Source organism: Gossypium hirsutum, chromosome A10, assembly GCF_007990345.1.
Source record: "Gossypium hirsutum isolate 1008001.06 chromosome A10, Gossypium_hirsutum_v2.1, whole genome shotgun sequence".
NCBI lineage: Eukaryota > Viridiplantae > Streptophyta > Magnoliopsida > Malvales > Malvaceae > Gossypium > Gossypium hirsutum.
In genome coordinates, this window is record NC_053433.1 from 86,995,556 (window position 1) to 87,020,319 (window position 24,764).

The 24,764-nt window shown below is 36.1% G+C and overlaps 2 non-coding genes across 2 annotated transcripts; one reads left to right on the top strand and one right to left on the bottom strand.

Annotated features, from left to right (window-relative positions):
- Positions 1–2,648: 2,648 nt before the first annotated feature.
- On the bottom strand, positions 2,649–2,754 carry LOC121209065 (small nucleolar RNA R71). Its single transcript, XR_005904182.1, has one exon. It is a non-coding gene; the product is annotated as a small nucleolar RNA R71 (small nucleolar RNA).
- Positions 2,755–21,353: 18,599 nt separating this feature from the next.
- On the top strand, positions 21,354–21,460 carry LOC121208750 (small nucleolar RNA R71). The gene has a single exon (XR_005903875.1). It is a non-coding gene; the product is annotated as a small nucleolar RNA R71 (small nucleolar RNA).
- Positions 21,461–24,764: the final 3,304 nt, after the last annotated feature.

Here is a 24,764-nt window from a genome sequence, read left to right on the forward strand (position 1 = left end):
CTTACCAGTCGATATTCGGTGAACCACCAAAGAAGGGAGGAAGAGTTGATAGAGGGCCGAGAATAGAGAAGAGAAGAAGAAGAGGCAAATATTCAATTTAAAACAATAGAGAAAGCAAATACTGGAGGCCGATAGAAAAAAAAAGAAGAAGATCGGGGTTCGGCAAGGGTAAGAAAATATAGAAGGAGGTGAGGAAGAGAGAGAAAAATCAATTTAGCAACCTATACAATTGAAGAGCCGCCCAAAAAGTCTGATACGAAAATAATCACAAGTCACAAGTAGCATTTGGCTACCAATAAACAAAAAAATTGACAGATGGCGAAAAAGAAAAGAGAAGAAAAACTAAAAAGAGGTGGAGCTATTGAATTGAGAGCACAAAACCAAAAGAAATTTCGGCACCAAGTTGCCTAACCATCCTATGACCAAATGGCTTAGGAGAGTCCTCATTCGGCACCACTACTACCACAACTTCCCACTTCCTTGATTATCTCCTAATTTCCCTCTTCACCAAACTCAAACTGATAAGTTCCTCATCCAATCCCATTATTCTCTCGTCAAATTCTGCTATTCACTCCCACACAACCACTCCACCCTCTGATTTTCGGTCAACCCCAAGAACAGCAAAATATTACTCCTTTGCGCTTGATAAACAGTAATTTATACATATTTTTACCTCATGCTTAACACATTTTATGGATGATTTTTCTTTAGAATTGGTGAATTCAATGCTCCTAATGCCTTAATTTCATGTTTTATAGTTAGGAGAACATAGGAGAGCAAAAGGAACGAGAAACAGGCCAAAAACGGAGAAAATGGTCCAAAGTACAAAATCAACACGGCCTGGACCTCCTCACACGGGCAGACCACAGAGCTGTGTCAATTTGGCAGATTCGAAGCATGACTCACACGGGCACGTCCCTACCGAGCCCAAGTTGAGTCCAATTCAGAAAAGGCCAATTTTGATGGTTTTTAGGCATTCTAAAGCCTATAAATACACCTTAAAGGAAGAGAAAGAGGGAGGCAGAGAGAGGGAGGAAGGAATTACTCGAAGAAAGCCGATTGTTCCATCTCAGAAGCCGAATTCATCATCAAGATTGAAGATCTCCCCTCAATTTCCCTATAGGAGTTTTGAGTTTTCTTTATTTTTTGTATTCGTTATTCTTCTGAGATGTTTTCTTTTTTAGTTATGAACTAAATCCCCTAAATACCTAAGGGAAATGAAACCTAAGATGAATCTTGTTATTATTTTTTGAATTGTATCATAAATATTTAACTTGTTCTTAATTCTTGTTTTGCTATCCTAGGATACTAATTCAAGATAAGCTCTTATTCAGAGGAGGAATAGACCCTGTCTAAGAGTACATTTTTCATAATTAAGTGGAGTTGATTGCGCGCCTAGAGATAGGGTGACAAGATTTTGCCAGATTAGGGTGAAACCTAATAGGGGGATCCATAGATCGAGTTAATGTAACCCTAGAGTGTTAATTAGAGAAAAGTTTCAATTATTCAATCTAGGGATTAGACGTTATTAGTCTTGAATAGGGATAATAACATAACTTAGGGATCTCTACGTAACAAGTTAAATAAATAAATCATCCAATTCGGAGCCAAAATAATAAGTAAAGTCTAGGTGGATTTTCCCTTATGTATTGTCTTAATTCAATCATTTTCCAAAAGTAATCTCCCAATTCTACTTTCTATGAATTCTTAGTTTAGGTAATTAGTTAGTTAAAATAAAACCCCCTATTTTTAGGCTAGATAATAAAAAGACGGTCATACTAGTACTTTTAGTTCCTTTGGGTTCGACAATCCGGTCTTGCTAAAACTATACTACTGTTCGATAGGTACACTTGCCTACATCGTGATAATAGTTAGTTTCAAGAATGATTCATTATAAATATTTAAAACCTGTCACACGAAAATCGCGATCAAGTTTTTGGCGATGTTGCCGGGGAACTAAGATATTAGGAACACTCAATTTTTTTACTTTAGCCATTTATTTTTCTTGCAATTTAATTTAAATTTTTTATTTGTGAATTTACTTTTTCTTTCTCTTGGCAGGTTTTTATAGTTTATGACTAGAAGAAACCCGTCAGGACCACTACTCTTTGACGAAGAAATCGATCGCACAGTTCGCAGAAACTAAAGAGAAATATGGCGAAGCTTAAGATACACAGAGAACGAGCAAGAGGATGATACTCAACCCCCAACCGAAGAGATTTCTAAAAACCAAGACAATCAGCTACCTCCTGCAATTGCAGTTAATCAAAATCCTGCTCCACGCACTATGTATGATTATGCTAAACCTTCTTTAACAGGAACTGAATCAAGCATAGTTAGACCTGCTGTAGCTGCAAATACTTTTGAACTGAAACCTAACACAATTCAAATGATACAACAGTTTTTTCAGTTTGATGGTTTCCAGGATGAAGATCCCAACACTCACTTAGCAAACTTTTTGGAACTATGCGATACATTTAAAATCAATGGTGTTTCTGATGATGCCATACATCTTCAGTTGTTTCCCTTTTCATTGAGGAACAAAGCTAAATAGTGGTTGAACTCGTTACCATAAGGGTCAATCACTACTTGGGAGTAAATGACCGAAAAATTTCTATTAAAATATTTTTCGCCTGCTAAAACATCCAAATTACGTAATGATATCTCTTCGTTTGTGCAGATGGACTTAGAAACACTCTATGATGCATGGGAGAGATACAAGGACCTTTTGAGAAGGTGCCCTCACCATGGATTACCGCTTTGGCTACTGGTTCAAACATTCCATAATGGCCTGAATCCTTCGACTCGGCAAACGGTTGACGCAGTTGCTGACGGAACCATCAATAATAAAACACCTGAAGATGCTTATGAGTTTATAGAGGAGGTGTCATTGAATAACTATCAGTGGCAAGTCATGAGGACAAAGCCAACAAAAACAACCAGTGTTTATAACGTCGATTCAGTCACTATGCTCTCTAATTAGGTAGAACTCTTGAATAAGAAAATTGATGGTTTTCTTAGTTCTTCACAGGTTCACCCAATAATGCAGTGCGAAGCAAGTGGAGGTGGATCAAGCAAGTCGGAATACCAACCTTATGGCCACAACATGGATAATGAGCAGTTAAATTACATGGGTAATGATCCTCAATCTCAAAACAATCCATATAGTAACACTTATAATGCAGGTTGGAGGAACCACCCAAATTTCTCATAGGGATGTCAAGGGAATCAGAGACCACCTCCAGGCTACTAACAACCTCCGTATCAATAGGAAAAGAAACCGAACCTTGAAGAGATGCTGTCTAAATTTATCTCGGTGTCAAAAACACGTTTCCAGAACACCGAGACAGCACTTAAAAATCAACAAGCGTCGATCTAAGGGCTCGAAACGCAGATAGGCCAGCTGTCCAAACTAATCTCTAAACGACCACAAGGTAGCTTGCCAAGTAATACTGAACCCAACCCAAGGGAATAGCTCAACGTGATTAATGTTCAAGATGAAGAAGAATTCGTTAAGCCTGAGCCAGAACCGAAGCAAGAAATTGTGGTGAGCAGAGATCAAGATGAGGTAGGTCATAAGAAAAACAAATCAATGAATGTCGAATATAAACCTCGTGTGCCATACCCTAACACGACAAGGAAAGACCACTCAGATGAACAATTTGGTAAATTCCTTAAACTCTTAAAAAAATTACATATTAACTTACCGTTTATTGAAGCCCTACTACAGATGGAAAACGTAATAAAATTTTTAAAGGAACTTTTAGCAAATAAACGGAAGTTGGACGAGGCATCGCATGTGGAGCTAAATGTAGTTTTTTCAGCTATTCCTTCAGAATAAACTACCCAACAAACTAAAAGATCCAGGGAGTTTTACGATTCCTTGCTTAATTGGTAGTTTAGATGTTGATAATGCACTAGCTGATTTAGGGGCTAGTATTAACGTCATACCCTACAAAATGTTTAAACAATTAGGTCTTGAGAAACCCAAATAGTCTAGGATGAGCATTCAATTAGCAGATAAAACTATAAGATTTCCTAGGGGGTATTATTGAAGATGTGCTAGTTAAAATCGATAAATTTATAATTCCCGTTGACTTCATTGTTCTAGACATAGGGGAGCACAGCAACACTCCTTTGATTTTAGGACAGCCTTTTTTAGCAAACTGCTAAAACTATTATTGATGTTGGCACAGGTGAACTCACACTCCGTGTGGGAGACAAAACAATCACCCTTCAAGCTCGCAATTCTGGTAACACATCAAAAATTGAAGGTGATCGTCCAAACCATTCTACTAAAACTGACAATCTAGTACAACCTACTTTGCAGGAAATGAGTCTGAAGGAAGCACAAGAGTCATTCTCAAGCAGTATCAGAGGACCTATTCATGAAGATCGAAGGCTACAAATTGAGGAACTAGATGAATGGCAGATGCATAAACTGAGAACACATGATAAATCGAAACTACGTCAGAACGAGCTCAACACCTTCCCCTATCAACTTAAGGTTGGAAATAAAGTCTTATTAGATGCCGTAGATCCTCACATTGTCACTACCACACCGAATGAAGAAATCCCTCTTACGGTACTTATCATTTTCCTATTCGGTACAGTCGAGGTAAGCCATCCTAAGTTCGGCACTTTTAAGGTAAACAACACCCGTCTGAAACCTTATTTTGATGAGAATGATAGCATGAATGAGGAGTATAAACCCCTCGAACCATCATGACCATTCAATGGAGAGGTAATTCGAGCTTAGACTATAAATAAGCACTTTTCGGGAGGCAACCCGAGCACTAACAATATTAATTTCTTTAAATTTTAGTATTTAACACCTAACTTACTACCAGAGATCTTGAATACAGGTTTTTCCACTCAAACACGGCCAAGCACAAGGGCTTGCTTAGGGCCGTGTGAAAACAGGGCAAAGATTTCCCCAACATGGGATATGATAAATCACCACGGCCGTGTGCCATGGCCGTGGGTAAACCTGCCAAAACAACACGGGTGTGAGACATGCCCGTGTCTAGCACCCGTAGACAACACTGTCAAAATAACACTGGCGTGTGTAGAGCTAGACGACCATGGGAAAATCGAACCACATCACACACGGTCGTGTAACATGATCATGTACCCATACGGCCTAGACACATGGGCGTGCCTTAAGGCCGTGTGATGACATCTCACTTAGCGACAAACACAGGCGAGACACGATCCACACAGGCTTGTGAACTGGTCATGCCATTTGAAAAATTAGATTATCTATCTTATTTTATTAATTTTTGAAGATTCTTTTGTTTTTAAACACGACTTACCTTTATGATTACTACCAAATTATTCCCCTAATTCTCCTTTTGTTCTTCAGAATCATGTTTGTCCTCCAACTTTATTTCCAACAACTCGCTCTCGCTAATCCAGGAATTTCATCCATTTTTAACTCAGGAAGTTTCACTTCTCTTCTTATCTTATTTTTATATTCTATATCTATCTTTGTACATTGAGGGCAATGTACATCTTAAGTGTGGGGGGTATTCATTTCACTATCAGAAAAATCCCCAAATGACTACCTTGTTCTCTTGAAAAGCTCTCATATCATATTTAGGATAAATTTTGATTGATTTATGATTTTGATTGATATATCCTGAATTAAAATATAGGCATTTATGCATTGATTGTTTAAACTTTAAGACATTAGAGAATCAAGCATGATAAGTTGATCTTTAGGAATTTAAAATTTTAGGTTTTTTCCACAAAGTTTAGGTATTACTTTGAGTTGGAATTCATAAGTTTTAAACATCAAAAAGCTTATTGTGAGATTTTTGAGCCTTTTGAGCATCTATTAATTCTTTCATGCTCACTTTTATTATTGCTTTGAGTGCGTCAGTATTGAACTGTTATTCTAGAACTTGCTTGATTATGCATGTCAAGACCACACCATTTGATTTGATATGTCAAAATGATTAAGGCACTTATGATTAACCCACTCATGCCATGAAAAGCCTACCTCCATGATTAGCCCCTAGTAAACCCCGTTGAGCTTAACAAGCAATTTCTTGTATTACCCTTAATATTTACCCTTAACCCATTATTGTTGAAATCCCCTAAATTAAATTTGATCCCTATTTTTTGTCGAGATTTGGATTGAAATAGTTGCTCAGCTATGTCTTTTTCTTAATAGTTAGTCAATGTTATTTAACCTGTTCTTAAAAAAAATGTGTATACACTTTAATAGTAATCTTTTTTTTTGAGCTTAAGTATTTAAATTCCATATTCTGAGAAGAAGCTCTGTTATACGCAAGTGATATTAAATCTTTTTCTAGGTAAGTTATTTTTCAATTCAATCTAGATTCTAATCTAGATTCTAACTTTTTCTTTCAGCTTGTGACCACACCCTCTAACCAAAGCCACGTTACAACCCTCTAAAGACCTTTTAATTGATGTATCATCTCAATTTATAGTGGTGGAGATGTGATTTCCATGCAAGCCTATGGTAATGAATTTTCATTATTGACTATTGAGTGCTTCATTTATTATTGTTAAATAGCTCGAGTGATTTGAGTGAATCTTTAGTGAGGATGTGAAACTCTATGACATTTTGAATCAAAGGTAATTATTTAGATGAGGGGGGACACCTATATGTTCATGATAAAGTGCTCAACTTGGAATGATTGAAACTTTGATCTTCTTTCAGTTGAATTTTCAATGTATGATTACCTATGGATTATTGTGAGATATTATCTATAGGAATTATAGGTTGAGAAGGATTTATTTTGATTATGAGTTGAGAATTTTGCTTGAGGACAAGCAAATGCTTAAGTGTGGGGGTATTTGATAAACTATAATTTATACGTATTTTTACCCCATGCTTAACACATTTTATGGATGATTTTTCCTTAGAATTGGTGAATTCGATGCTCCTAATGCCTTAATTTCATGTTTTATACTTAGGAGAACATAGGAGAGCGAAAGGAACGAGAAACGGGCTAAAAACGGAGAAAATGGGCCAAAGTATGAAATCAACACGCCCTGTACCTCCTCACACAGGCAGACCACACGGCCGTGTCAATGGCATATTCGAAGCACAACTTACACGGGCATGTCCCTACCGAGCCCAAGTTGAGTCCAATTCGAAAAAGGCTAATTTTGAGGGTTTTTAGGCATTCTAAAGCCTATAAATACGCCTTAAAGGAAGAGAAAGAGGGAGGCAGAGAGAGGGAGGAAGGAATTATTCGAAGAAAACCGATTGTTCCATCTCAGAAGCCGGATTCATCATCAAGACTGAAGATCTCCCCTCAATTTCCCTTTAGGAGTTTTAGGTTTTCTTTATGTTTTGTATTCGTTATTCTTCTGAGATGTTTTCCTTTTTAATTATGAACTAAATCCCCTGAATACATAAAGGGAATAAACCTAAGACGAATCTTGTTATTATTTTCTAAATTGTATGATAAATATTTAACTTGTTCTTAATTATGTGTTCTTAATTCTTGTTTTGATATCCCAGGATACTGATTCAAGATAAGCTCTTATTCAGAGGAGGAATAGACCTTGTCTAAGAGTAAATTTGTCGTAATTAAGGGGAGTTGATTGCGCGTCTAGAGATAGGGTGACAAGATTTTGCTAGATTAGGGTGAAACCTAATAGGGGGATCCATAGATCGAGTTAATGCAACCCTAGAGTGTTAGTTAGAGAAAAGTCTTAATTATTCAATCTAGGGATTAGATGTTATTAGTATTGAATAGGGATAATAACATAACTTAGGGATCTCGACGGAACAAGTTAAATGAATAAATCGTCCGATTCGAAGCCAGAATAACAAGTAAAGTCTAGGTGGATTTTTCCTTAGGTAATGTCTTAATTCAATCATTTTCCAAATGTAATCCCCCAATTCTACTTTCTGTGAATTATTAGTTTAGGTAATTAGTTAGTTAGAACAAAACCCCCTTATTTTTAGGCTAGATAATAAAAAGACAGTCATACTAGTACTTTTAGTTCCTTTGGGTTCGACAATTCGGTGTTACTAAAACTATACTACTGTTCGATAGGTACACTTACCTACGTCGTGATAATAGTTAGTTTCAAGAACGATTCATTATAAATATTTAAAACCTGTCACATGAAAATCGCGATCAGCGCTTAGGGTAGTTCGAACTCAAGACCCCTAGGCACACACCATATGCCACATGCCACCTGACTGGCAAGCCCTTCATGCCATGCAACATTCATATTGATTTAAAAGTTTATTAACAGTAAACAAGGGTTTATTCAAAAAGAAACCAAAATTTTCTCTAAAGCCTAGGTTTGAACCCAGGACCTCTCACACTACTCAGGACCCTTAACTACCACAACACGTGTACCACATTCAACATAACACGTGTAATGCTTGAGTTTGTGCAAGTGTACACAGTCGTTATCATGTAATAAGTAAGTATCGAGTTATTGTTTCCACAGGGATTGTATTTGTGCTAAGTTACTTAATTTGTAAAAGTGTATTAACAATTTGATAAATAAAAACAATATAATTAAGAAGTGAGATCCCTAGTGCAATTTATCCTAAGTATGCAAACTATATGAATGAGATAGATTTTAGCAGAATTAATACAATAAGCAAAAATTATAACATAAATAAGCTAGGACAATTACTTTAATTAAATTCAAATTATTATCAACATGCTTATCAATATTCGGAAAAACATTCCATGGCAACTCAATCTTTCATGAGTTTGGAAACCACGTTAGGTCCTTTCGGAATCCTTTACTTAGTAAATACGCATTTTATTGATCCTTATTTACTAAGAGCTTCTTAGTATTCGTGCGAGGTAACAAGGACGTGTTAGGTTTGAAACAGTTTAATCACACAAATCTAAAAACTACGCAGATAACAGAGCCTGGTTAGGGATGTTATGCAACCTGCAATTTAATCGGGTTAGGATCTAAATTAAGCATGCACATTTCAATTATGCATCCATTAGTCGTTGTCTGGTTAGGATCGCTCAGCCAATTCAGGTGCATTTCAATCACGTATGAACGAAATACAAACTTGATTTTAATTAAAAACATGATCGATTAAGGCACAAATACTATAAGCGTGAATCAAATAATTATTATTAAATCAAAGCAATCATCCTAGCTTAAATAAAATTAAGCTATCATTGTTGTAAACAAGAACAAAGAACACATAGAAAAAAATTCTTGAATTAAATTAAAGTAAGAAAGGTTAAACCCAATTCAGAGTGGCTGTCACCCAAGACTCTAACTAATAAGGGCTCATTCGTTCCTTCGCTTTGCTCCTTTGCTGATGGCCCTCCGAGGTGGCTGACCAAGGGTTCTTTAAGAGGCTAATTTTCTCAAAATATTTATGCAAAGATGATGATAGGTGTGAGAGATAAGAGAGTTGAGAGAGGAGAGAATGATGAATGAGTGAGGGATGAATGAGGGATGATTGAAAAAGTGAGAAAGGGGCTCTTATTTATAGGTGAGGTATGGGAGCTAGTTTGCTAAAAATAGGAGTGTCCATCTTTCAAAAATTCTTCTAAGTGTGACCGACCATGAATTGAGGGGATGTGGTTGATTTTGCTTGATTCTTGGTCAATTTGAGTGCCACAACAACTCAGGACTAAGACTCGGTCACCAGCAAATCTTCGGACAATTCTTTGATTTCTTCAACTCTTCAAGGACCTTGTATAATCAAAAGATGGTTTATGAACCTCCATATTCGGCTGAATTTTGGGTTGACTTGGCCCTCCATTTGGATGGTTTTTAATCAAATTAAAGCTCTCAGACCTGTCCAAAAATAAATCAATAAGTTAGAGGACCAAAGAATTAAATTTTACCAACTTAATTAAATTAATTAAAACCCAAATTATTAATGAAATATTTTAAAATGAAATATTAAATATAATTTTATATTTTATTATTTAATTTAATCATGCATGGCCCACTTTATGTCATAAAAATATAATATGCTCAATTTAATATAAAATAAGCCATTTTATGCATGAAAACTATATAATAAAGCATAAAATCACATTTTAATAATTTCTATGTCCTGTTTTCATATTTTCACATATTTCATTAATTTATTAAACAATTACTTGGTTTTAACAACAAATTTAAGTAAAAAGGTGATAATTTATATAGGAAAAATCTTATATATTTTTCAGTTTACACACTCCGAAACTTAAATCATTGCTCGTCCCGAGTAATGTTCATGCACAGCACAAGGTCTCGCTAAAGCAAAATTGCTAAAGGTGTAAGCAACATCAATCATTGCCCCAAAATCATGTATTAATAAATTCATGCTCATCGATCTTCTTCATTAACAAGTAATTCATATGCAACCATTTTGAAAATTTTATACTAAGTTTCAAGGTATGCCAACATGAATCATAGTATGTATATACGTCACAACCATATATACTATTCTTTCATTCAACATAATTTCTCATCAATAAAGCAAAACAATCATAAGGCTTATTTATAATCTTCATATGTTGAACTTAGGACTTCTTCTCCACTAATGTAGGTGACATAATCATCAAATCAATAGGTCTTTTATAAGATTGTAATGGGGCTCGGTCAAAGGTAGGGATTGTAAGAGATGGGATATTTCAGTTTCAAGATCTTAACCTTTAACTTTGTCTTGGTTTTCTCATAATACAACCTTTTTCTTTACGTGAACCTTTGGAACACCCCAAAACTTATTTTGAGCTTAAGCTTATACATTTTTTTTCTTTTTGAAGACTAAGCAAACTTTTCTTCATCCTTTGTTTTTTTTAAGCATGAGCACATACATCTTTATGAAAAATTCCTTAAATGTTGATTACCAAGACAACTTAAGTTAAGATAGGTGCACAAAATTATGATAACTTACAAAGATGGTAATGTGGCTTGTAATGTAGGTTCATTGCAATAAATAGGCCTTTAAGCTCAAAATTATAGTTTCAAGGGTCTAATATCATAAAGTGGGCTTGAAAAGGCTCAAACTATCCAAAGAAAATGGTGCCTGTATCATTTTAGAATTTTATGTTTCCTAGGATTTCGTCTCAAGAAAGGTACTAAGTCAATTCTAAAGATATAAACCTTCATGCATGTCTAATCTCAAAAGAAACTAAGTTTTCATGGCAAACATTACTGAAGACTAAGATCATACAATTATTTCATTCTTCATGATAACATACAATCACTTAGATAAAATCATCATTCATGCTCGCATACAAGCGATCTCATTAACAAAGAATTTCTCTAAACATTCATTTATTAAAACATACTCATGAAAGATATAATTGAACATACTTGAAAATTTGAGCAGCAATTATTTTCCTTACCCCCCTTTAAAAAGAAGCAATGTCCTCATTGCAAGAAAAAAGTAATGAATGAAAACTGAACACTAGGTAGGGTTAAAAAGAAAGAGAGGTGAGTCATTAAAACTGCTTAAATACCAAGTCTTTCCTCATAATCCAATCCTAAACATGTTCATTCCCATTACCACATCACTTAGTCTTTTTTCTTTTTAAAGGAAACATTTATTCATGCTTGCTATGTTTTATTTTACGGAAATTAAATCCTAGTTACAAAAGAAACAAATTCCTAAAGACCTAAAATAAATAAATAAAAAAGACAACAATCCCTCCTTTTATTCTTTTGACTCATTTCCCTTATCTTCTTTAGCTCCTTCTTCACTTGTATAATCAGTATCGTCAATCCATGTCTCAAAGATAGCATCTGGGAACTCAGGAACAAAAGTGTTAGAGATATTCTTAAAAGTATTTCGAATCGAATCATCTTTAATTTTTGCATATGTCCAGTAAGTTTGTTGTTGATTGTGCATGAACTTGCACATATCCATCAATATTGACAACTCTGATTTCCTTGAAGTACTTGCAGAAGTCAGCAAGGGAGTTGTATATTTAGATTCAACACTTAGCTTGACTGGTTCTTCTTCTGGCTTAACCCTTGGTTCAGGGTCTTCAACTGGTTCCTTATCAGATTCTTTTTCTTCAGTGCTTGAAACTGATTCAGTTTCAGTTTTGTTTGTTGATTCCTCAGTACTTGACTCAGTTGGTTCTTCTTGCTCACCTTGATTTAGCTCATGCACCTTCTCATTAACCTTTCTAGATGATGACTTGTAATGCACCATTGGACATATTGCCTCTTCAAATTTGCTTGTGTTCTAACACGAGCCCTTAAGCAAAGTGAAGTGATTAATGATGGGAAATAAGCACTTCCTGTCTTATTTTTAGCATAGTCATAAATCTCCTTGAGAGTAATTTTCCCAACATTAATGGACTTTTCTGTCAAGATTGCATATAACAAGAGCATTCGTTCCATCGAGATGGTGCAACTGTGTGAGATAGGCATAAAACTATAGTGAACAAAATAAAACCATACCTTTACTACTGGTTCTAGGTATTCCCTTTGGCAAGAATGGCTCCCATACTTTTTTATAATCCATTGGGATCCCGAATTTGTTACAACATCAAGCACTTGTTAAAGAAAATCCCAATTGATGTTGTTCATCAAATGGTAGTACTCATCTTCTTCAACATCAGGGAAGTTAAACAATTCATTGATGGACTTAGAGGTAAGAGGTACCTTTTTCTTCTGAACGATTACCTCAGTGGCATCTTGTGTGGTCAAACTTGCATAAAACTCTTGAACTAGTTCATCATCGGGAAGTGAACGAGCATCACAAAATCGTTCCCACTTGAGAGCATTTATTGTCTTTCTAATTAGCACAGGGACAACCATCAACTCATTACTCTTCAAGTTAAAACCTTTTTCTGGCATCATAGGTTGATGCTTGAAAATTGAATCAAATCTCTCTTTCACTTCTTCATCGATCAAAATCGGGTTTTCAGGAGTAGTCTTTGACGATCTACTTCTTTTGCGAGACATGATATTTTCTTAAAAATCGACAAAGTTCTACTTTCAGGGGTAGAAGGGAAATCGACAAGTGGGTAGGACTTGCTCGACAAACCTTGCGACGACGAAGAGGTTACAGCGGTGAAGGAAATGTGTTGCAATAATGGTGGTATGCGGCGGTGATAACGGCTATGTGCGATAGTGGCATTGATGCCTCGACAATTTCTTTACAGTGGCAATAGGAGATTTCGGCAAAGGGGAAAAGAACTAGGGTTTCTTTCGGGATTTGAGGTTGACGGTACGAGAGAAAAGTTTAGGAATTTTTTTGGGGTTTAAGATAATTTCTTTGAGGGATATGAAAAATAGTAGAACGAAGAGGGGTTTATATAGGGAAAATTTAAGGCAACATGTAGCAAAAACTTAGCTACATTAGGGTTACTTGGGCAACAGGCAATGGAAGTGGCGGCAATAGGTGTGGAATTTTTCCTTTTTTTTTGCTGTCTTGGGCCTCAAATTTAGAATGTATCTTACGAAAGAAATTGATTAGCACTTGGGCCAAATTTGACCCCCTTTATTAACATAAAAATTTAAAACTTAAACAAAACAAATGTGTAACATCCCAAAATAGGGCCTAGTCGGAATAGTGATTTCGGGACCACAAATCCAACATCAAAATATTTATTCTATGATTATTATGAGGCCTAGAATATGATAATATGCATGTGTTAAGATGTCATGAAGAAATTCTTTGAGTAAGTTATCCAATTGGAAATTAGGGACTAAATAGAATAAATTGAAAAACTTGGATTCTAGAAGAAATTTGTATGAAATTGCTTTAGATTATAAAGTAGAAGGTCTTGGAGAGAGTTTTCCCAATTTTTAAGTTTTTGGACAAAAATAGGCTTGTATGGATGAAATTTTAAAGAAAGGGCATTTTAGTCATTTAGCATTTTAATGAAATAAAATGGGAAAAATGAACCAAAAATCAGCCATCTTCTCCCTTGTACCAGCCGAAATTATGAAGCCCTCCATAGCTAGGGTTTTCAAGCTTTTCAAGCTCATTAGTTAGTTCTCCTAAGCCCCGTTTTTAATGTTCTTTGTATTTTTGAGATCCTGGTAGCTTACTCTCTCCATTTCTACCCATATTCATGCTAAGGTTCATGTTTAAAAATTTACCCATGCATGATTTACTTGTATTTTGATGGTTTATGGAGGAATATGAAAGTTGGATGTGTGTTAAACGTCTTTTCCTAGGTGATTTTCATGAAGAACCCCTAAAGGGACCTTTTTGCAAAAGTTATTCAATGTGTGGTAGAAATGTGAAAATAATGAAAAATGTGGGCTACCATAAGAGGGAAAAGTGTTCGACTAGGCTTGGGTAAGATAGAAATTGCATGTGTTTAATTATACGAGCCTAGGGATTAAATCGGAAAAATGTGAAAGGTTAGGGGCAAAACAGTAATTTGGATTGGGGGTGGAATTTAGACTTGAAAAGCATAATGTAGAGTGTTAATGATTTAATTTTGTTGTTATAGACCCTAGGGAACAAATTTCAGAGGTTGATCAAGGAAAATGAAAGGTTTCGGAATAACCGAAACATAGCACCAAAACGAATACTAGGTAAGTTTGGATAACTTAAAGTAAACTCTTAATATGCCTAATTGTATGATTTATAAATGCATGATGACTGCAATTTAATGATGGCATGAAATTACATGAAATATATCTTTGATAATGATTTGTTGAAAAATATTTCAGTTGAGGTTAAAAAGGGAACTCGATGGATAAACCATGATTACATGTGATTTGAGACCCTGCATGTGTTGCAGAAAGGATTTTTCCCGAACGGGTAATCTGTTGATCTCAATTATAAAAAGGATCTAGCCCGAATAGGTGTTCCTTTGGATGATCGAGCCTTCCAAAGAATACATGTGTAGTATGGATTTAGCCCGGACGAGTAATCCGATTAGGGTCTGAATTTAGCCTGGACTGGTAATTTAGATCCAAACTCAATAAATGAGGTTGTCGCTATAAGGGATTTGGCCTGGACTGGTAATCCTGACATCACCTTATGAGTTTACGATACGGGAAATTTAGCCTGGACTGGTAGTTCCACCGTAAGATGTGAGGTTCGCGGGAGTGCATACCTGAAATGATCATCCTTATGAATTGACAGATTATGGATATTCCATTGAGATTTCCTAGAAACTCAATGAGATTAATATGATGTATTTGTACAAAAATAAGATGTTGAGTGATAAGCTCTTCTAAGATAAATTACATGGTGCTTTGTTATATGACTAATTCATTGATTGAGTGTATGTGATAGGGAAGCCATATCATGCTTATTAATTTTATTACCCAATTTGGTTGCGTGGTAATTACTTGGTAAGTTTACTTTCTGATTATTTGAGCTTACTAAGCATGTAAATGCTTACCCCTCTCTTTTCCTTACTTTTCAGAGCTCAAGGACTTGTAAGGATTGGAAGACAGTTGGAGAGTTCGCACACTATCAACTAGACCAGCCTTGGTATAAAGACATTTCTATTTTGTTCAATGGCATGTATAAGACTTTTGAGTATTTTGTTATATGTGTCGTTTGATTTTCCAAATGAAGGCATGTAAAGATATATCTATCTTTTTGTATATGGCCATAGGATTTGGCTTATTTGGAAGTAGGCTATGACCTACAAATTTCCATGCATGTTTATGTTCATATATGATGGTTTGATTCCAATTGGCAAAGAGTCATATGAACGAGCCAATCTTAAATATATTAAAGTGGCATGGAAACCCACAAATACAAGATGGGAAATAACCTGGCATGTGTGAAACTAGTGATATGAGGTTTCTATACAATAAGTTTTGCCAAGAACATTTCTAAGAATATAATCATGTTTTACTTTGCATTTGATAATCATTAAGTATAAGTGCTAAAAGGGGTGACCAAAGGCTTGGAAAATAGCCTATTAGGGTCCACATGGTTGGGCACACGAGCATGTGTCTAGGTCGTGTGTGACACACGGGCCGCTCCCATGGGTGTGTGGTACGGCCGTGCGTCCCCTGCACCTAAAATTTTAAGTTAGTGTTGTACACGGGCAGGCCACACGGGCGTGTGTCTTAGCCGTGTACCCCTAATTGTATGATAAGGCTAAAGTCAGTGTTACACACGGGCTAAGGGCATGGGTGTGTCCCAAGCCACACGAGCGCGTGTGACCATACGGCCCTACCCACACGGGCGTGTGATACTTCAAAGTAAGGGAAAATTTTCAAGGTACCCAAAGTTTATCGAACGTCTCTGGTTTTGTCCCGAATTGTCCCTAGGTATGTTTTAGGCCCTGAAGGCCTGTTTAAGGGACGAGACGTACATGTTTGAAAAGTTTTAAATTTGAGTGAAACTTGGTGACCTGATTTAATATGTTTGTGAATGTGAAATCCTGGTAACGCCTTGAACCCTATCCAGTGTCGACTACGGGTGAGAGGTGTTACAAAATGAAACTAAAAGAAATTTTAAATCTTAATTAGAGAATTTCTTCTTAATAAATTACATTAAATTAATTCCCAAGAAAGGTTGAAGGGGACATAGCAGTCCCGCTTAAGTTCCAATCTCCTTAGGTAGAATTAATTAAATGTACTAAATTAAGAAAATAAATCCCAATTATTTATTTATTTACAAAACAAGTTTGTGAAAAATCAAAGGTCTGTTAATTTGAACGAGGATTCAACTTGCTCAACTTCACCATCCCAATAATGTTTGAGACATTGACCATTAACTTTAAATGTACCTCCATGTTTGTCGTATAATTCAATAGCTCTATAAGGGTAAACTCGATAGATGGTATAAGGTCCTTTCCATCGGGATTTCAGCTTCCTAAGAAATAACTTCAGCCTTGAATTGAACAATAAAACCTTCTGACCTTCTTTAAACCCGCGAGGTCGTATATGACTATCATGCCATCTTTTTGATCTTTCTTTACACATTTTGGCATTCTCATAGGGAAACAACCTCAACTCTTCCAACTTATCCAGTTGTAACATCCTTCTCTCACCGGCTTGCTTAAGATCAAAGTTCAATTTCTTGAAAGCCCAGTGAGCTCTATTCTCCAATTCTAATGGAAAATGACATTCCTTCCCAAAAACCAACCGACAAGGAGTCATTCCTAACGGTGTCTTAAATGTTGTTCGATAAGCCCATAATACATCATCAAGCCTTCGAGACCAATCTTTTCTGCTAGGGCATACTACCTTTTCAAGGATACCTTTGATCTCACGGTTCACTCTTTCAACTTGCCCATTAGACTGAGGGTGATAAGCGGTAGCAATCTTGTGTTTCACATCATATTTGTCAAGCAATCACTTAAGCCATTTGTTCACAAAGTGAGAACCTTCATCACTAATAATAGCTCTTGGTGTCCCAAATCGTGTAAACACATGCTTATATAGGAATCGCATGACTACCTTAGCATCATTTCAGGGGTATGCATTATCTTCAACCCACTTGGACACATAATCCACAAGAACTAAGATGTATTTGTTCCCATATGAAGAAGGAAACGGTCCTAAGAAGTCAATGCCCCATACGTCAAATAATTCAACCTCTAGAATGTTTGTTAAGGGCATCTCATTCCTCCGTGATATGTTTCCGCTTCTTTGGCATCTATCACAGTTCTTCACATAAGCATAAGCATCTTTAAATAGTGTAGGCCAAAAGAAACCTTCTTGCAAAATCTTTGCTGTGGTTCGTGCATCACCAAAATGTCCCGCACTTGGAGATGAATGGAAATGATGTAAGATCTCAGCAATCTCATTTTCAGCTACACACTTTTGGATTATATTATCTGCACACTGTTTAAACAAGAACGGGTCCTCCCAGAAATAATACCAACTTTCATGAAGGAATTTCTTCCTTTTTTGGTATGCCAATCTCGAGGAATTATTCCACATGCAAGATAATTAGCAAAATCAACAAACCAAGGTGTTTCATAAATTTGACTCACCTCAAATAAGTGCTCATCTAGGAAATTCTTGTTGATAGACACATGTGATTGAGTTACCTCATCTTACTCCAACCTCGATAGATGATTAGCTACTTGATTTTCAACACCTTTTCTATCTTGGATCTCAAGGTCAAATTCTTGGAGTAAAAGTATCCAACGAATTAGCCTCGATTTTGCATCTTTCTTCGTGAGCAAGTATTTAATGGCTGTATGGTTAGTAAATATTGTAACTTTGGTACCTATAAGATATGAGCGGAATTTGTCAAAAGCAAAAACTATAGAAATAGTTCCTTTTCAGTTACCGTATAATTGAGTTGGGCTCCCGTCAAGGTTCTCCTTGCATAGTAAATGGGGTGGAACACTTTATTCCTTCTTTGACCCATCACAGTTCCAACGGCATAATCACTTGCATCATGCATCAACTCAAAAGGTGTGCTCCAATCAGGTGTAATGATTATGAGGGCTAAGATTAACCATTTTTTAAGCTCTTTAAAAACTTCTAAACATGTTTTGCTGAAATCGAACACTGTATCTTTCTCTAAGAACAAACACAGTGGTTTAGAAATTTTCAAAAAATCTTTGATAAACCTTCGGTAAAAACTGGTATGGCCTAAGAAACTTCTAACTCCTTTCACATTCATTGGGGCCAGTAATCTTTCAATTATGTCTACCTTTGCTTTGTCGACTTCAATTCTTTTCTTTGAAATTCTATGCCCTAAGGCAATCCCTTCCTTAACCATAAAATGGCATTCCTCCCAGTTAAAGACTAGATTTGTCTCTTCGCATTTCTTCAGTACCTTGGCTAAATTACTCAAACAAATATCATAAGTGTTACAAAAAAATCATCCATGAAAACCTCAACAAAATTTTCGACCATATCAGTGAATATTGCCATCATGCATCGTTGGAATGTTACAGATGCATTGCATACACCAAAAGGCATTAACCTAAAAGCAAACGCACCGTATGGACAAGTAAAGGTTGTTTTATGTTGGTCTTCTGGAGTGATAACTATTTGGTTTTATCCCGAATAACCATATAAAGAACAATAGAATTCATTACCTACCAGTTGATCTAATCTGATCCATAAAAGGCAACGAAAAATGGTCCTTCCGAGTGGCTTTATTCAACTTCTTATAGTCAACAAAAATTCTCCAACCAGTAACAGTTATTGTTAGGATCAATTCGTTACACTCATTCTCAACAATCGTAATTCCACTTTTCTTCGGCACACACTGTACCGGACTTACCCACGAACGATTTAAAATAGGATAGATGATTCCAGCATCCAGCCATTTGATCACTTCCTTGCTCACAACTTCCTTCACAATAGGATTAAGCCTCCTTCGCCCATCAATTTGAGCTTGTTGACCTTCCTCTAGAATAATTTTGTACATGCAAAATGAAGGGCTTATACCTCAAATATCAGCTATAGTCCAACCAATTGCTTTCTTAAATTTCTTTAGAATAGAAATTAATTGCTCCTCTTGATGTTTTGTCAGTTCGGTCGAAATAATCACAGGCAAAGTAGAACAATTACCTAAATAAACGTATTTCAAATAGGAAAGAAGTACCTTTAGTTCAAGTGTAGGTGGTTCTTCAATTGACAATTTGGGTTGCACAAATTCTCTGGCTTCCAACTCCAACGGTTCAAACCGTGTGGATTGAATAAAATTCCTCTGGTTGGCTTCTATCACAGCCATGTTTGCTTCACCTTCTTCATCCTCCAAAGGGTCAAACCCTAAGGCTTTCTCTAATTGATCTTCTTCAAGATGGCTTTCTATAGAAATCAAGGTTTCTATTTCTTCCATAACTGAGCACTCTTCTGTCGGATCTAGAAATTTCATTGCTTTAAGAATGTTAAAAGTTTCTTGATCGTCTTGAACTCGTATGGTGAGTTTTCCTTTTTGCACATTAATTAACGTTCTTCACGTGGCTAGGAAAGGTCTCCCAAGGATAATTGGCACTTCCTTATCTACTTCAAAATCTAAAATAATGAAATCAGCAGGAAAAATAAATTTATCAATTCTTACAAAAATATCCTCGATCTTTCCTTCGGGGTATGCTAAAGATCAATTTGCTAGCTGAAGCGTCACAGTTGTAGGTCTTACTTCTCCTATCCCTAGCATTTTGAAAATAGACTTAGGCATTAAGTTGATACTTGCTCCCAAGTGACACAAAGCTTACCACAATAAGATTCGCCAACGTTACAGGGTATCGTAAAGCTTACTGGATCCTTCAATTTCGGTGGCAGCTTATTCTGCAGAAACGCACTGCACTCCTTTGTCAGAGCGATAGTCTCATACTCACTCAGTTGTTTATTCTTAGATAGTACATCCTTCATAAACTTCACATAATTCGACATTTGTTCTAAAGTCTCCACCAATAGAATATTGATGTGTAATTACTTTAGAACATCCAAAAACTTCTTGAATTGCACATTCTGTTTCTGCTTGTGTTGCTGCAATTTTTGTGGATGTAGAGGTGATGGAAATTTCGGTTGAACCGGACAACTCTTCTAAGTAGGTAAATCTGCATCCAAAGAAGATGTTAAAGTATCTGAATTCACTAAGTTAGGATTTACCTTGTCAGTCTTTGCAGATTCTAACTCTTTTGGTGTAGGGACTTAAACAGCTGGTTAACTTTCCCCCTTTCCAACAGGCTCGTCCTCAACATCAATCAATCGAGGTTCCAGAATTTTACCACTTCGCAACGCCACTGCTTTGATATGTTCTTTACCCAAATTTCTTGGATTCTCAGTATCGCTTGGCAAGGTTCCTTGTGGTCTATTATGAAGCTCCGTAGCTAACTGGCCCATTTGGTTGTCCAAATTTTTTAGTGTTGCTACTTGACTCTGGATCAAAGAATCATTCTTCACCATGTATGCTTTCAAAGGGTTCTCCAAACTATTTGATGATTCAGCTTGAGGTGGTTTTGGAGCTTGCTGATTAAACCCCTGAAATTGGTTAGGTCTATGCTGCATAAAGTTATTGTTTGGTCTATTTCCTTGGTTGCTCTAAGAAAAGTTAGGGTGATTACACCATGAAAGATTATAGAAGTTGGACTAGGGTCCTTGTCTACTCCTATTTTGATGTTGGTTCCCCACATAGTATACTGACTCGGGATTCAATGGGCAATTCTCGAAAGAATGACCTTCCCCACAGCACACACAGGAAACTACTTCAAACGAACTTGGTAGCTGAGGTACAAAATTATTAGCACCATTACCGGTAAACTCTTTAACATAGAGGAAATAGACGATACCTGAGCTAATAACAAAGTGAGAGCATCAACTTCATGAACTCCAGCTATACGTCTCCTGAAGCTGTTCGATTTGTTGGCCATTGATAGTTGTTGTTCGCGATCCTCTCGATGATCTCATAAGCCTCATTATAAGACTTAGACAAAATTGCACCATTCACAGAAGCATCTACTATCAATCTTGTATCTGTATTGAGATCATTATAGAATGTCTCCAACTGGATACAATAAGGAATCCCATAATGAGGACCCTTATGAAGTAACTCCTTGAATCACTCCCAAGCCTCATACAAAGACTCGTCATCTAATTGTTGGGAAGTTGTGATCTCGCCCCTCAACTTAGCATTTTTGCTAGGCGGGAAATACTTAACCAAAAATCTCTCTGCTAATTCTTGCTATGTAGATATAGAACTTGGTGGCAATGAATTGAGCCATGCTCGTGCTCAATCTCATAACGAGTACGGAAACAACTTCAGCCTCATTGCGTCTTCAGTCACACTGACTATCTTGAATGAGTCACTCACCTCTATAAACAATCGAAGGTGGAGATGTGGATCTTCTGTGGGCATACCACTAAATTGGCCCACCGTTTGTAGCATTTGAAACATCACTCGTTTCAATTCGAATTGGGTTGCCACAATATCTGGCCTTCTAATTCTTGGATTTAAGTCATTGAAAAGCGGCACAACATATTGTCTGATGCATCGATCCCTATTATCGGTAATGAGGATAGGATTTCGTACATGTTCGGCTTCATTACGTTGGTCTTAATTTTCCTTTCCAAGGTCAATCTCGTTCTGTCTCTGAGCTATTCGTTCATGTCTTCTTTGTCTAAAAGTTCACTCAATTTCAGGGTCTACTAAGAGTAAATCGATAATCCGATCTATGCTCATAAACACCTGGAAAGAAAATTACAAAATTAAAAAGAATGAGTTAGTACTGTTAGAAATAACCAAATTGAAAATAAATAATTTCACAAAAAATGCCTATAGCAACAGTTGACAAACCCTGGCAATAACGCCAAAAACTTGTAACGCTCGGGCTTGTGCAAGTGTACACAGTCGCTATCAAGTAATAAGTAAGTATCGAATTATCGTCTTCATAGGAATTGTATTTGTGCTAAGTCACTTAATTTGTAAAAGTGTATTAACAATTTGATAAATAAAAACAATATAATTGAGAAGTGATGAAAAATTAAGTATATGAAACTAAATGCAATGATCCCTAATGCAATTTATCCTAAGTATGCAAACTATATGAATGAGATAGATTTTAGCAGAATTAACGCAATAAGCAACAATTATAACATAAAGAAGCTAGGACAATTACTTTAATTAAACTCAAATTATTATCAACATGCTTATCAATATTCAGAAAAACATTCCATGGTAACTCGATCTTTCATGAGTTTGGAAACCACGTTAGGTCCTTTTGGAATCCTTTACTTAGTTAATATGCATTTTAACGATCCTTATTTACTAAGAGTTTCTTAGTATTCGTGTGAGGTAACAAGGACGTGTTAGGTTTGAAACAGTTTAATCACACAAATCTAAAAACTATGCAGATAACAGAGCCTGGTTAGGGATGTTATGCAACCTGCAATTTAATAGGGTTAGGAAACATTTCAATCACAATTATGTATTCATTAGCCTTCATCTGGTTAGGATTGCTCAGCTAATTCAGGTGCATTTCAATCACGTATGAATGAAATATAGATTTGATTTTAATTAAAAACATGATCGATTGTGGCACAAATATTATAAGCATGAATGAAATAATTATTATTAAATCAAAGAAGTCATCCTAGCTTAAATAAAATTAAGCTATCATTGTTGTAAACAAGAACAAAGAACACATAGCAAAAATTCTTGAATTAAATTAAAGTAAGAAAGATTAAACCCAATTTAGAGTGGCTGTCACCCAAGACTCTAACTAATGAGGGCTCCTTCGTTCCTTCGCTTTGCTCTTTTGCTGATGGCTCTCCGAGGTGGCTGACCAAGGGTTCTGTAAGAGGCTAATTTGCTTAAAATCTTTAAGCAAAGATGATGATAGGAATGAGGGCTAAGAGAGTTGAGAGAGGAGAGAATGACGAATGAGTGAGGGATGAATGAGGGATGAGGGATGATTGAAAAAGTGAGAAAGCGGCTCTTATTTATAGGTGAGGCATGGGAGCTAGTTTGCTAAAAATAGGAGTGTCCATCTTTCAAAACTCCTTCCAAGGGTGGCCGACCATGAATTGAGGGAATGTGGCTGATTTTTCTTGATTCTTGGTCAATTTGAGGGCCACAACAACTCAGGACTAAGACTCGGTCACCAGCAAATCTTTGGACAAATCTTTGATTTCTTCAACTCTTCAAGGACCTTTTGTAATCAAAAGATGGTTTATGAACCTCCATATTCAGCCAAATTTTGGGTTGACTTGGCCCTCCATTTGGATGGTTTTGTAATCAAATCAAAGCTCTTAGACTTGTCCAAAAATAAATCAATAAGTTAGAGGACCAAAGAATTGAATTTTACCAACTTAATTAAATTAATTAAAACCCAAATTATTAATGAAATAAATTAAAATGAATTATTAAATATAATTTTATATTTTATTATTTAATTTAATCATGCATGACCCACTTTATGTCATAAAAATATAATATGCTCAATTTAATATAAAATAAGCCATTTTATGCATGAAAACTATATAATAAAGCATAAAATCACATTTTAATAATTTCTATGTCCTGTTTTCATATTTTCAAATATTTCATTAATTTATTAAACAATTACTTGGTTTTAACAACAAATTTATGTAAAAATGTAATAATTTATATAGGAAAAACCCTATATATTTTTCAGTTTACAACACATCATTAAAATATTAAAGATTTGGGGCATTACAACTCTACCCCTAAAAGAAAATTTTGGCCTTGAAATTTACCTGATCAAACAGATGAGGGTATTGTTGTCGCATCACCTCCTCGGGTTCCCACGTGGCTTCTTCAGAACTGTGATGACGCCCTAGCACCTTAACCAGTGGAACCAACTTCCTTCTCAGAACTTTCACATCGCGATCTAAGATTTGGACTGGCTCTTCCTCAAAGGTCAAATCTGGTCTAACCTCAATCTCCTTAGTCGAAACGATGTGTGTAGGATCAGAGTGATATCGTGTCAACATAATGATGTGGAACACATCATGAATTCGGTCCAACTCTGAAGGTAACTCAAGTTGATAGGCAACTGGTCCCGCACGTTTCAATATACAATATGGCCCAATGAACCTAAGGCTTAACTTGGCCTTTCAACCAAACCTCAGTACCTTCTTCCATGGTGAGACCTTACGAAACACCAAATCTCCCACCGAATACTGAATCTCCTTACGCTTCAGGTCCGCATAAGACTTCTGTCTGTTCGAAGCCGCCTTCAGCCAATCTTAAATCAACTTCACCTTATCCTTGGTATCCGAAATCAATTCAGGGCCCAGAGTACACTACTCACCCAACTCAGTCTAACAAGAAGGAGTACGATGCCTACGACCATATAATGCCTTGTAAGGTGCCATCTGTATGCTAGACTGGTAGCTATTGTTGTATGCAAACTCTGTCAACGGTAAGTAATCTTCCCAACTACGCCGGAAGTTAATCACACAACTTTTTA